Source organism: Coenobita brevimanus, chromosome 57 (genome assembly GCF_032717465.1).
Source record: "Coenobita brevimanus isolate Jiangsu-jjx chromosome 57, ASM3271746v2, whole genome shotgun sequence".
NCBI lineage: Eukaryota > Metazoa > Arthropoda > Malacostraca > Decapoda > Coenobitidae > Coenobita > Coenobita brevimanus.
This window is the reverse complement of record NC_137010.1, coordinates 51,150,620-51,162,392: the sequence shown is the minus strand read 5'-3', so window position 1 is coordinate 51,162,392 and position 11,773 is coordinate 51,150,620. Positions and strand designations below refer to the sequence as shown.

The following is an 11,773-nucleotide window of genomic DNA, read 5'->3' as shown; positions in this document are numbered from 1 at the left end:
GGTTAAAAGGGTGGGATAGTAAGGCTGGTATAGTGAGTGCCAAGGCAGTGTATGTAGAGGAAGTGGAACTAGGAAGAAGAAATGTTAATCAAAATATAAATAATTCAGAAACTGGGATGGCCAGAGTTGAGACCTGGCTAAAATTAATGATAGTGACGATTTCACACTGTTAAGAGATGGTGCAGGACAAAGTCAAGTAACAGTGACAAAAGTGTAACTATTAGGAATAGATTTCTGGTTTTGGAAGATGAAGTGCAGGATAAGCCTAGCCTCATACTTGTTGATCTGTTGATCAGGCATCAGGAGAACGAGTTTTGTGTTATAGGGTTGTAGGAAGAGGTGTTTTTGCCTTCCCTGATGGAGAATACATTATGTGACTGAGAAAGTTGATGAATCAGTCAACAACACTTGAGAGGACTTGGTCGATGTCATTGTAGTAAAAACAAACAATGTAGCTTCAACCAAGTCCTCTAAGGTACTTGGGAATGTTGGGACTTTATTAAAAAGTTCAAGGATAGATGTACAAGGTTTGTAAACTACATATGACACTGGTTCTGTGATCCTCAGTAGTAGGCTTGAATGTCTGTGTAGCGGTGTAATGTTTGGGACAATGTTAGTCATGAAATGAGCCTGTAAGGTGGAGGTGGCCTTCACCTCAATGAAGTGGGAAAGCTTGGACAGGTAGGGTTCTAACAATTAACAATATGATGTAATAATTATTGAAATATACAGTACATGTGCTTCCCCCCCAACCACAAATGTAGGAATGGAGTTATATATCTACAGGGCTGGAAAAAAATCACAGCTTTTTCTTTATTTAAAAAAAAAAAAAAAAAAAAAAAAAAAAAAAAAGTTATTTAAATCAGATTTTTAAATTTAAATTTCTAAGCCTTGGCCACCCCGCTTCTGGGATACATGGCATCTGGCAATGAATGAATGAAAATTTTTTTTAAATCTGTGATTATCTTTCCAACCCTGTCTGTGCCCTTGGGAATTCTGTCAAAAAAGTACCATATTGGGTCTTTTTTCCTCCCACTTGCTGCAATGCGTCCATCAGGCATGCTTATATATCACTATTCATATAAACAGACTTACAAAACTGAAAATAACAATGTGAATGGGAAGTGGAAGTACACCAGTGCACCACAGGCGAGCACTTCTTGGTATGGGGGAGGTTACTCACACTGTCAGATACTAAAGAAAGTTGCCAACTTGTCTTTTATATTTTGTCAAATTAAGATCATAATCATTAGACTGTTACTGTGTATTTATATAAGAGTTTAGTTCATATGTTAACCCTCTCATGCACGATAAGTTTCGGAAAGTATTCTGGCTCATGATTTTATTCCACCCCCTCTCTGCCAGCCCCCCACCCCACCGTGCGCTTACAAAAACATGTATTCTCGCCTTATTTTCGCCATCCAAACATATATATATATATATATATATATATATATATATATATATATACATATATATATATGTATATATATATATATTATATTATATATATATATATATATATATATATATATATATATATATATATATATGAATATTATATTTTATATATATATATATATATATATATATATATATATTGCCACAGAACCTACATAATCTTATTTGCCGAAGACCAAAAAAAAAAAAAAAAGTACGAATAAAAGTACACTAGACTGTTGTGGATAAACATTCTGAAACGTTACTCTCACTTCCCAATGTCAAAGCTCGAATGTTTTACATCATACGAAAAATTGTTATTAGATGTTTAGAAAGAGAATTTCATCAGCTTTCTAATACGCTTTGTAGCTTTTCGATATGTTTTTTAGTTTTCGAGAAAACAGCCAAAAACTAAGAGTCATTTCCTACAGGTAACTGACTTTTTGTTCAGGGAGCTCTAGCACAAAAGTTTACATGCAGAGGTTACGTTAGCACAAAAGTTTACATGCAGAGGTTACGTTTTCATTTCATAATCTTGTGTAGGGCATAATCTTTCTCAGGGTATTTGCAGATTTTTCATGCACCTCATAGTTTCCAAAACTACTGGGTACCCAAACCCATCCTGCACTTTCATCATGTGCCCACAGTATATATTTCCGCCTACGTAACAATGATTTTTTATCAGAGATATTACATTCTTATTTCATGTACATTTTGTACATATGTAGAATTTTATGAGCTTGATCATGGTTCTATCACGAAATCGATTCGTGCGAAAGCAGATATCTTTGCCGGTACCTTTGCCAGAAACTCTACCATAGACGATACCAGCCAGAATGTCCCAGTACTGGAACTTGATTCTCCCGATTTTGTCCCACTTAAAATACAGACAAGATACATAAAATCCATCCTAGACAATTTACCTACCAACAAAGCTCCAGGCCCAGATGGAATTCCACAAATTGTTTTGAAAAAGTGTTCCCCTGAACTTGCCTCCGTCCTAGCTAAATTATTCAGACTATGCATACATACTTCTTTATTCCCAAATTCATGGAAAGAAGCCAATATCCACCCAGTTCCGAAGAAAGGAAGTTCCTCTGACCCCTCCAATTACAGACCAATAGCTGTCACATCTTCTCTTGGTAAGGTATTTGAAACCGTAATTAACCCCTTAACCGCGGGTATTGTTTTGGTCTGACTGTCCTCTCCCGCGGGGGTTTCAGCCAAATGTAAACAAACCTTTAAACCTTAATAACTCTGCACAGAATAAAGATAGAGAAAAAAATAAGGTACCATTAGAAAGTACAAACCTTCAGCTTTCCATTGATGTAGGTTTCATGACTTCATTGACTTTCACAGGACGGGGAGAGCCGTTAGAAGTGAGGGGTGTGAAATAACTATTTTACGCCCCACACACCAGTACCAAATGCCAACCACTCTCTCATAATAATAATATAAACATATATGAACACTGTACATACGATAAACACCCACTCTGTGTTCACTGAGGTAGGTAAAAGGCACTTCCCTGCGGCTGCACCCGCTCTTCACTGTGGCTGCGCCTCACTTCACTGCGGCGGCACCCGCTCACTGACGTTTCCTGCGATCTTTTCATTCTTTCTAACTTCTAATATTATTTTACATATAATATGGGCAATGTACATTATATTTACAATGCACTTATTACTATATTGCGTCACTGGCGCATCACAGAATTACATAAGTGCCGCAGAATTCCACAAGTGCCGCAGATTCTCTTATTACAATATCACTTATTATACTGGCCAATATTTCCTTTATTTTCTAGGCAAAATATCCCTTATTACTACATTATCCATTATACAATTATTGGCAAAGCACGTCACTGTCGCATCACTATATATCACTGTCACTTTCAGCATTTACTCAGAGAGTGGTACTCGGCAAAGCACGGAGTTACACATAGAGCGACTTGGCATTCAAGGCACTGGTGTGTGCTCATTTTTCTCGTCGTAGGCCTTCGTGTGGTGGTTGAACATACTCTGCAGCGGCCCTGTGACAACCTGCCGCCTGCTTTAGGAGGCAATTTCACAAGCTGGTGCCGGCTCATGTAATTGCGGCACTCAAGACAGTCAGGTTGTGTGTCAGAGTGTCGCCTCGGGATCAATGCCGTCACCTGACCAAATCGTTCAAGTAGCTGCTGCACGACAGTCTTGGAAAACTGTCTCAGTGATGGTTGCCTTATGCCCCCGACTTGTGTCTTGTAAAGAATGAAGGCATTGAGCATGCACATATCGAGCATGTGCAGGCAAGCCTTCCTGTACCATCGGGTGTTTCTCCTGAGACAGTCTATTTCGCCAATCATCATATCAGACTTATCAATGAGTCTCATATTTACATTATAATCAATGACGGCATCAGGTTTCATGATTGGCTCTCCCGTCCTGTAGCTGACCTTCCCAGTTCTCTTCATTTCCCCCTTGTGGATGGTGCTGATCATATTGACGACCTTCTTGTCATGCCACCTGATCGCAAGAAGCTTGTCTGACTTCTTCAGGTGAACATCTCCCCTGGATGATGATGATGCTTCGGGGAAACTAGGCCACTCTTTCCTATAGCTCCGTACAGTGCCAACAGTGCCAATGCCGTGTTCAGCAAGGTATTTGGAGAGTTTAGGTGCTGTGTAATAACTGTCTGTGTACAGCACATGATTACCACCAAAATACCTCTCCATCAGCACTTTTACAACGGAGCCAGAGAAGCCAAGGGGGTCTTTCCTGTTCACATCCATTGTGCTAGCCGAGTAAATGACAAAATCCATTATATACCCCGTCTCACAGTCACACAGCACAAAGAACTTTATCCCAAAGCGGTGGCGTTTGCTGGCGATGTACTGCCTGAATTTGAGACGTCCTCTGAACAATACCAGGGACTCGTCTATGACGACTTTCTGCATAGGCCTGAAAAATCGCATAAATCGATCCCTAATCTTGTTGAGGAAATCCCTCACTTTCCACAAAGGGTCAGTTTGGGACGGGTTGTCATTGTCAGCGAAGTGCAGGTATCCAAGCAGCTGTCGGAACCGATCCCGTGACATATACTTCCCGAATATGGGGATAGTAGTTATGTCATCCACGAGCCAGTACTCCTCCAACTCATGTCTCTTTATATGGGGCATCAAAAACATGAGTGCAAAAAAAACATACAGCTCTCTGATCCCGACAGGCAACCACGACACTTGCTTTGGTGAGCCAATAGGTCCCAGCCCTTCTGCTGCACACTGAGTTGCATACCTATTGGTCTCATCGCTGACATGCTGCACAATTTCATCATCAAGGAAGGCCAGGAAGTAATCAACAAACTCATCACCTGCGTTGCATGGGAAGGCAGGCTGTATTCCAGCATTTGTCATATCAAACGGTGGATTGTGTGGCTGGAAATCTCCACCGTCAGTCCAAACAAATGCATCAACTTGCCCTGTGCGTGGTTCAGTGGCAGGGGCAGGTTGCATTCCACTCGTTTCCCCGTGAGAAGGAGCTGATGTAGAGGCAATGGGTGAGGCAGGAGGTGAGGCAGGAGGCAAGTGGGAGGTGGGTGAGGCAGGAGGCAACGGGGAGGGGGGTGAGTGCGGGGGCGGTTCGGGGGGGGTGGCGCTGGTGAGGGAACTGAGCGGGGGCAGGCGGGGGGTTTCTGACCTGGTGCGTGGTGAAACTTGACCCTTTCTACCCCGCTTATCACCTCGCTTATCGCCTCGCTTATCGCCCAGCTTTGCCCTCCAACTGCCACGCATCCCCTTTGTTCTAGGCCTGCCTGCACGGCCTGCACGGCCTGCCTTCCCTCGCTTTGCAGGCTTTGGTAATTCGTACTCCTCAGATGATGTAGACTGAGAAGAGGGCACGACAGATGATGATGATGATGATGTGAGGGCAATTGGGCTAGGGGAACGGGAAATTGATGGGAAATGCGTACTAGGGCCTGGTGTGGGAGACGTGAGCCTGCGCTTCACTCCCTTCCCACGTGCAATACCAGATTTGCCCATAGGAGCCTTTCCTTTCCCAGAGTAAGTTGGGGGTGGTGGGGGGGAATCAACACGATCACTTTCATCACTGTCACTATCAATGGAAAATGGTTCACCACCAATCACTGCCAAATCATCACTGCTTGCTGTGAGTGTGTCACTTTCACTGCCACAATCAAGAGTAGTACTTACAGTTTTGTCCAGCTCAGTTCTAATTTCAGGAGTGCTCAACCCCTTCTGCCTCGCCGTCGGCAGTTCCTTTACCGGTGTAGAGGTAGAGGGAACACTAGCACTAAACATTGTAGAGGAGGAAGCGAGCGACAATGAGTTGGGACGGAGCGCCATTATCACGCACAGAGCTGGACAGATACTGACTGTCGCGGGTCAGGGCAGGGGTGGGGGGGGGCCCCTTGGGGTTGGAGGAGGGAGGTGTGGGATGGCTGGCGTGAAAGAACTCGACAGCTACTCTTGCGTGAGAATATTTGCGCGCCGGGAAAACGCGCGGTGCTCAAAATATTCACGATCATTCCAGAATGCCACCCGCGGTTTGGTCCAGTTTTGTCGCTGTCATTCTGGAATGACACCCGCGGTTAAGGGGTTAATAAGCACATTGTTAAACATCTTGAATCCAACAACTTAATTAGTGATAGACAATATGGTTTTCGCCACGAAAGATCCACCATTGACATACTCAATCTCTTAACTCATACCATCCATCAATCAATTGATCTTTTTGGCGAAACTCATGCAGTAGCTCTTGATATCTCTAAAGCTTTCGACAGAGTATGGCACCGTTCCCTGCTGTCCAAACTCCCTTGCTATGGACTAACGTCTTTTGTTCCTTTGATTTCTTCATATCTTAGTGACAGGAAAATAAGAGTAAAAGTAGATGATGTATATTCCAATTTCCACTCAATTAACGCCGGCGTGCCGCAGGGATCAGTTCTGGCGCCAACCCTGTTTCTGGTTCATATTAATGATCTCTTATCTGTCACCCACAATCCCATTCACTCATATGCAGATGACTCAACACTACATAGTTCATTCACACTCAGACATCCATTTACAAAGTCTAATATCTCTACCTCTCAACTCAGTACAGCCATCTCCATAAACCAAGATCGATCTACAATCAGTGAATGGGGACAAAACAACCATGTCTCTTTTAATGCTAGTAAAACTAAATATATACAGTTTACTAATAGACAGATATTGCCAGATTCATACATTACCTTCAGTGCTACTAATATTCCCATCTCCAAAAGTATTGAAATTCTTGGCATCTCACTTAACAATGCCCTCAGCTGGATCTCTCATGTCAGATCACTTGCTAAAACCGCCTCAAAGAAACTTGGATTATTGTACAGAGTCCGTAACTTCTTCGCTGACGAGCAGTTAGCCATAATTTATAAGAGTCATATGCACTCTCGGCTTGAATATTGCTCATCCTTGTGGAACGGTTGTGGAGAGGTTGCATTAAGAGAGCTAGACAAAATTCAGAACAAAGCTGTTAGAATCATTAACAACCCTGCCATTACATATTAACTACCTCCCCTGCAAGTAGGAAGGAATGTTGCCTCCCTTGCATTATTTTACAGATATTTTTTGGCAAATGCTCAAATGAAGTTGCGTCCATGATGCCACCTCTCCGTGCCTTCCCTCGTGCTACACAGGCATCTGGTAGCGCTCACGACTGGAATGTCACCCAGCCATATTGCAGAACTTCTGCCTATAGAATTCTTTCATTCCCCGAACTGCATCTCTCTGGAACTCGCTTCCCCAGAGTTGTTTCCCTCCAAATTTCAACCCACAACTGTTCAAGTCTAACTGTTACAGATATTTTATGAACAGAGGACACCAGTAATCTGGTGTATGGATTATTTTTTTTCTACTCATTTGTTTTTCCTTCCTCCGTTCTATTATTTAAAAAAAAAAAAAAAAAATTCAAGTAAATGAATGAGAAAGGTAGAATGCTCCTTCTCGCCCACAAGCGAGATAAAAACACTCTCTTCCCCTGCCTCCCCCACACCTACATATTTTCGCCCACTAGGTTTTATTTATTTGTTTTTTTACTCAAAGTATACACATAAATTATCATAAGCTTTTTGAAAGTGCTCTCAGAAACTCGACATGACCACCATGACCACTAGTCTTTTTGCTAAGTACTGATACAAAATTGAACTTTCTTCCACCTCATATATATATATATATATATATATATATATATACAGTAAACCCCCGCTATAATGCGGTTCAGATATTGCCGGTTCACTTTATCGCGGGATTTTCATTGGAACCTAAGTATTTTTACATTGCGGGAAACCCCGCCTCATCGCTGTTTCCACAAAGCCTACTACGGGTATTTTTAGGGTACAGTACATATTTTACATCTTTATTTTCAGTACTGTATTCTGAAATGGATATGTTTATGGTATTTTACATCTCTATTTATTCTAAAATATTAATAGCTGTATTAATTAAAATAATTAAAAATCAGCTAATATATTTGATAAAATACAAGCGAAATCGTGGCGTGGGGTGAGGAAATACCCAGACTCATTGGTAGGTGGCACACAATTGGCTGGAGCCTTACCAGTAGCCAATCCACACGCTTTACATTTTTACTTGCCGCTGATTGGCTGCTGCCGACGCGCCATCCTCAAAGAAAGGAGTGGGACTGCACCGCACCACCATACCGCACTTCCCAGTTTACCGCGTGTTCCTGCCTCAGCTACATCGCCGTGCCCACTTCAGCCTTTCACCACTTGTTTTTGCCGCTTTCTCCTGGTTTTCTGAAGCCCCTGCAATGCAGTACAGTACAGTACTGTTACTTTATACAGGTAAGCCCTTAATTCATGCGAGGGTTACGTTCCCAGACCCTTCGCATATGTGGTAAATTCGCGTATACATTCTGCCCTTGTGTGCACAATTACGTATTTCTACTAAGTATATTACATCTGAATAATACTGTTTATGCACTACATACATCTTATAAACTAGCATAAAGTATGAAAAACAACAAAAATGTACGAAATTTAACACTGAAACCTGACAAGCACAGGCGTAGGTGAAGACACTTCAGCAGTCTGGTGCACAAACTCTCACTGCCTCCCATATGCTACATTCTGCCTTCTTTATTGTCCAAACAGTTGACTCATTCACCCCAAACATACAGTTCTGAGCCAGTTCACAGGCATAGGTGGAGACACTTCAGCACAGTCTGGTGCACTAGTCCACACTGACTCCTGTTTAGTCCCGTATGCTATGTTCTGTCTTCTTTATTGTAAGAACAGTTGACTCACCCCAAACACACGGTTCAGAGACAATTCACCATCAAGTCAATTCACCATCAAAACATGGATGATTCCCTGTCATTCTATAAATATACTTATTATTGATTAATTAATACTTTAATAACTAATTTTCGGGGGGATTTGATAACTCATATAAGTAAAAAACTAGTGTACTGTACTTGCTGAGTAAACTGGCATGTAAATAAATGACGGGGAATTGTCCTGACAGAGAATTGTCGCCGACATTCCTCCCTTAAGTTTGTCCAACACTTTAACTTTCTCTGTCAGCAACATCACTTTACTAGTCCGTTTTGGTGTGTTACCACATACATCACTAGCACTACGCTTAGGCCCCATGTTGACAGACAAGGCAAGCAATCACTGGAAGGCAGAAAAATAAGCCACAAATAATGATTTGCGAGTCACGCATGGTCCGACCATCGGATTCAAACTAACTGTGTGGTGCGTGGTAGACCGACCTCCCACACACACATATATATGCACACGGGCAGCAGGTAGGCATTTTTATATTTTATTTATTTCTCTTGTATATTAAAATTATTTATTTGAATACTATAATTTTATGTTTTAATTACTGTACGAAAAATTCATGGATAACCGAAATCGCGTGAAAAAAGTTCGCGTGAATTAAGGGCTTACCTGTACAGTAAACCCTCATTATACGATACCTCTTTGTACGATATTTCCCTTATACAATGTCAAAATTTTAGTACCCTATGCCCACTATACAATGGGAACGATTTGCTACAATGATGGATCATCCGCGGCTCAGTGCACAGCGAATGTGCAAATGCAACAAAAACGTCCTCACACTGTCAGCATTAGACCACACACACTTGTCAACTGGTCCAGCCTCATCAGCTAGCCCTGCCCAGCCAGCCAGCCCTGCCCAGCCAGGCAGTTCTGACATTGATGAGTGGGGGCTGTTGCTGTGAGGCCGAGTCGGGACAATTCGCCGTCAGGATGATTCCCCATCATTTATTTACGTATCAGTTTATTTAACAAGTACAGTAATCCCTCTAATATCCGAACGCCCAATATCCGAACATCCCCACTAACCGGACATAATCCTCCTGGGATCCAATATTCCCAAAATGGGCCAAAAACTGCAAAAAATTCAAAAAAAATCTGACTTTTTTCCCTCCCATAATTTGAAATTCCCGCCTGGCGCCAAACAGCTGTTACACCATGGTCCCTTCACCCCTTCCTTCCTCCCCCTCCCCCCTCCCCTGTCAGGTTGCCATTTGGTATTTTTCATTACCAAGTGTGGGCCAATTTGGTAATGAAAAATTCGTTTGGTAATGCATTAAAATAATGCATTACCAAATGGATTTTTCACATGTATGAGGATACACAGGATGGAGATGGTGGATTGTTTGCTCTCTCTGATTAATCTGCTACCCTACATAGTGTGAAAATAATCAACATGGTGTTAGTTATAAGGAGAGTGATTACATGTATTTCCACTTGTATATATAATTAGTGAAGAATATATGCTAGCTTTACGAATTTGGTAATGAAAAGTTATATTTGACAATGAAAGTTGAGGAGATTGGTAATGTGGCTGTTGCGATCTGGCAACTCTGTTACCCCACCAACATCAACAGTCACAGCTTAACTCCGATGGAGAGCAGATACTCATAACAGTGCAAGCCACAGGTGCTTGTTTTTTGTGAATAAACAGTGAATAAACTGCAATACCTTGCCACTAGAACACACAGGAATTTACAGTGTTGTGCAGTGTTAAGAAATTAGAATTTAGAGTGCAGAGGATTAACTGTGGACTGCAAACTGGCGGTTCAAACCAGTCCAAGACCAAGGGACTTGTAAGTACCCAGAATGTTTAATATTGTATAAACTCACCTCTAAAACCTCATTTTATGGTTCTTTTGCATTTATTTCAGTCTTTTATGTCCCTTATTGGTGTGATTTGGGTCTTAAATAGGTGCTATGCATGTCCAGAGGGAGTTGTATAGGTGTTTTTCAGAGTTAGGGTCCATAAGTACTAGTCCATAAGCTGGGGCCCAATATCCGGACAGGACCACTATCCGGACCTGCCTATGGCTCTATTGATCCGGATATTGGAGGGGTTACTGTACACTAGTTTTTTAATTATGTAAGTTATAAAAGTGATGGTGGTTTATTGTTTATATAGTAAATGTAAAATATGGCATCAAATCATGGGCATTAAATGAAAAATAATAATATATTGAAACGTGAATCAGCTGATTTATGATCGATCCTTCATCTTAGCATAAGGCTACATACGAGACATTGGCATTTATATAAATGCCTAATTACCTTAAGTGAACGATCGACATACTTTGGAATTATACAAATAATCTTCATGTTACGTCTATATAAATGTTTCGGCATATTTCGCCATCAAGTCAATTCGCCATCACAACAATAACAAGACAATTCGCCATCGGGACTTTTCGTCGTCAGGATGATTCCCCGTCGTTTTTCATTTTTTTTTTTTCATTCATTGCCAGATGCCATGTATCCCAAACGGGGTGGCCAAGGGCTTAGAGTTAATTGTTTTACAGGGAGGGGCACTAATCCTCCACCAACCCCACTTGACACGTAGGGAGAACGTTATGCCAAGAGCATCTGGTGTTCCCAGGCGGTCACCCATCCAAGTACTAACCAGACCCAACGTTGCTTAACTTTGCTGATCGGACGGGAAGCGGTGTACTCAACGTGGTATGGCCGTTTATTTTCAAATCAGTTTATTTAGGAAGTACACTAGTTTTTTAGTACTGTACTTGTACCTCTTCAAAGTCGTTTTAAAATATACCCAGGATGTTGTACTATCAATGAAAATTAATGAAAACAGCTGTGGGTGATGCTAGAACATAATTCAAAGTCAACTACAGCAAGGTAGAAACAAGTTAATTATTGTCTAAAAGTGCAACTTACAAATGATATCCAAAGCCAATGCTATTGAATGAAAATAGACTTTGATGGATCCTTCTGAGAATTAGTTATTAAAGTATCAGTTAATCAGTAATAAGTATAT

The 11,773-nt window shown here is 41.5% G+C and overlaps 1 non-coding gene across 1 annotated transcript; it reads right to left on the bottom strand.

The window, feature by feature from the left end:
* Window positions 1-11,352: 11,352 nt before the first annotated feature.
* On the bottom strand, window positions 11,353-11,471 carry LOC145402411 (5S ribosomal RNA). Its single transcript, XR_013897766.1, has one exon. It is a non-coding gene; the product is annotated as a 5S ribosomal RNA (ribosomal RNA).
* Window positions 11,472-11,773: the final 302 nt, after the last annotated feature.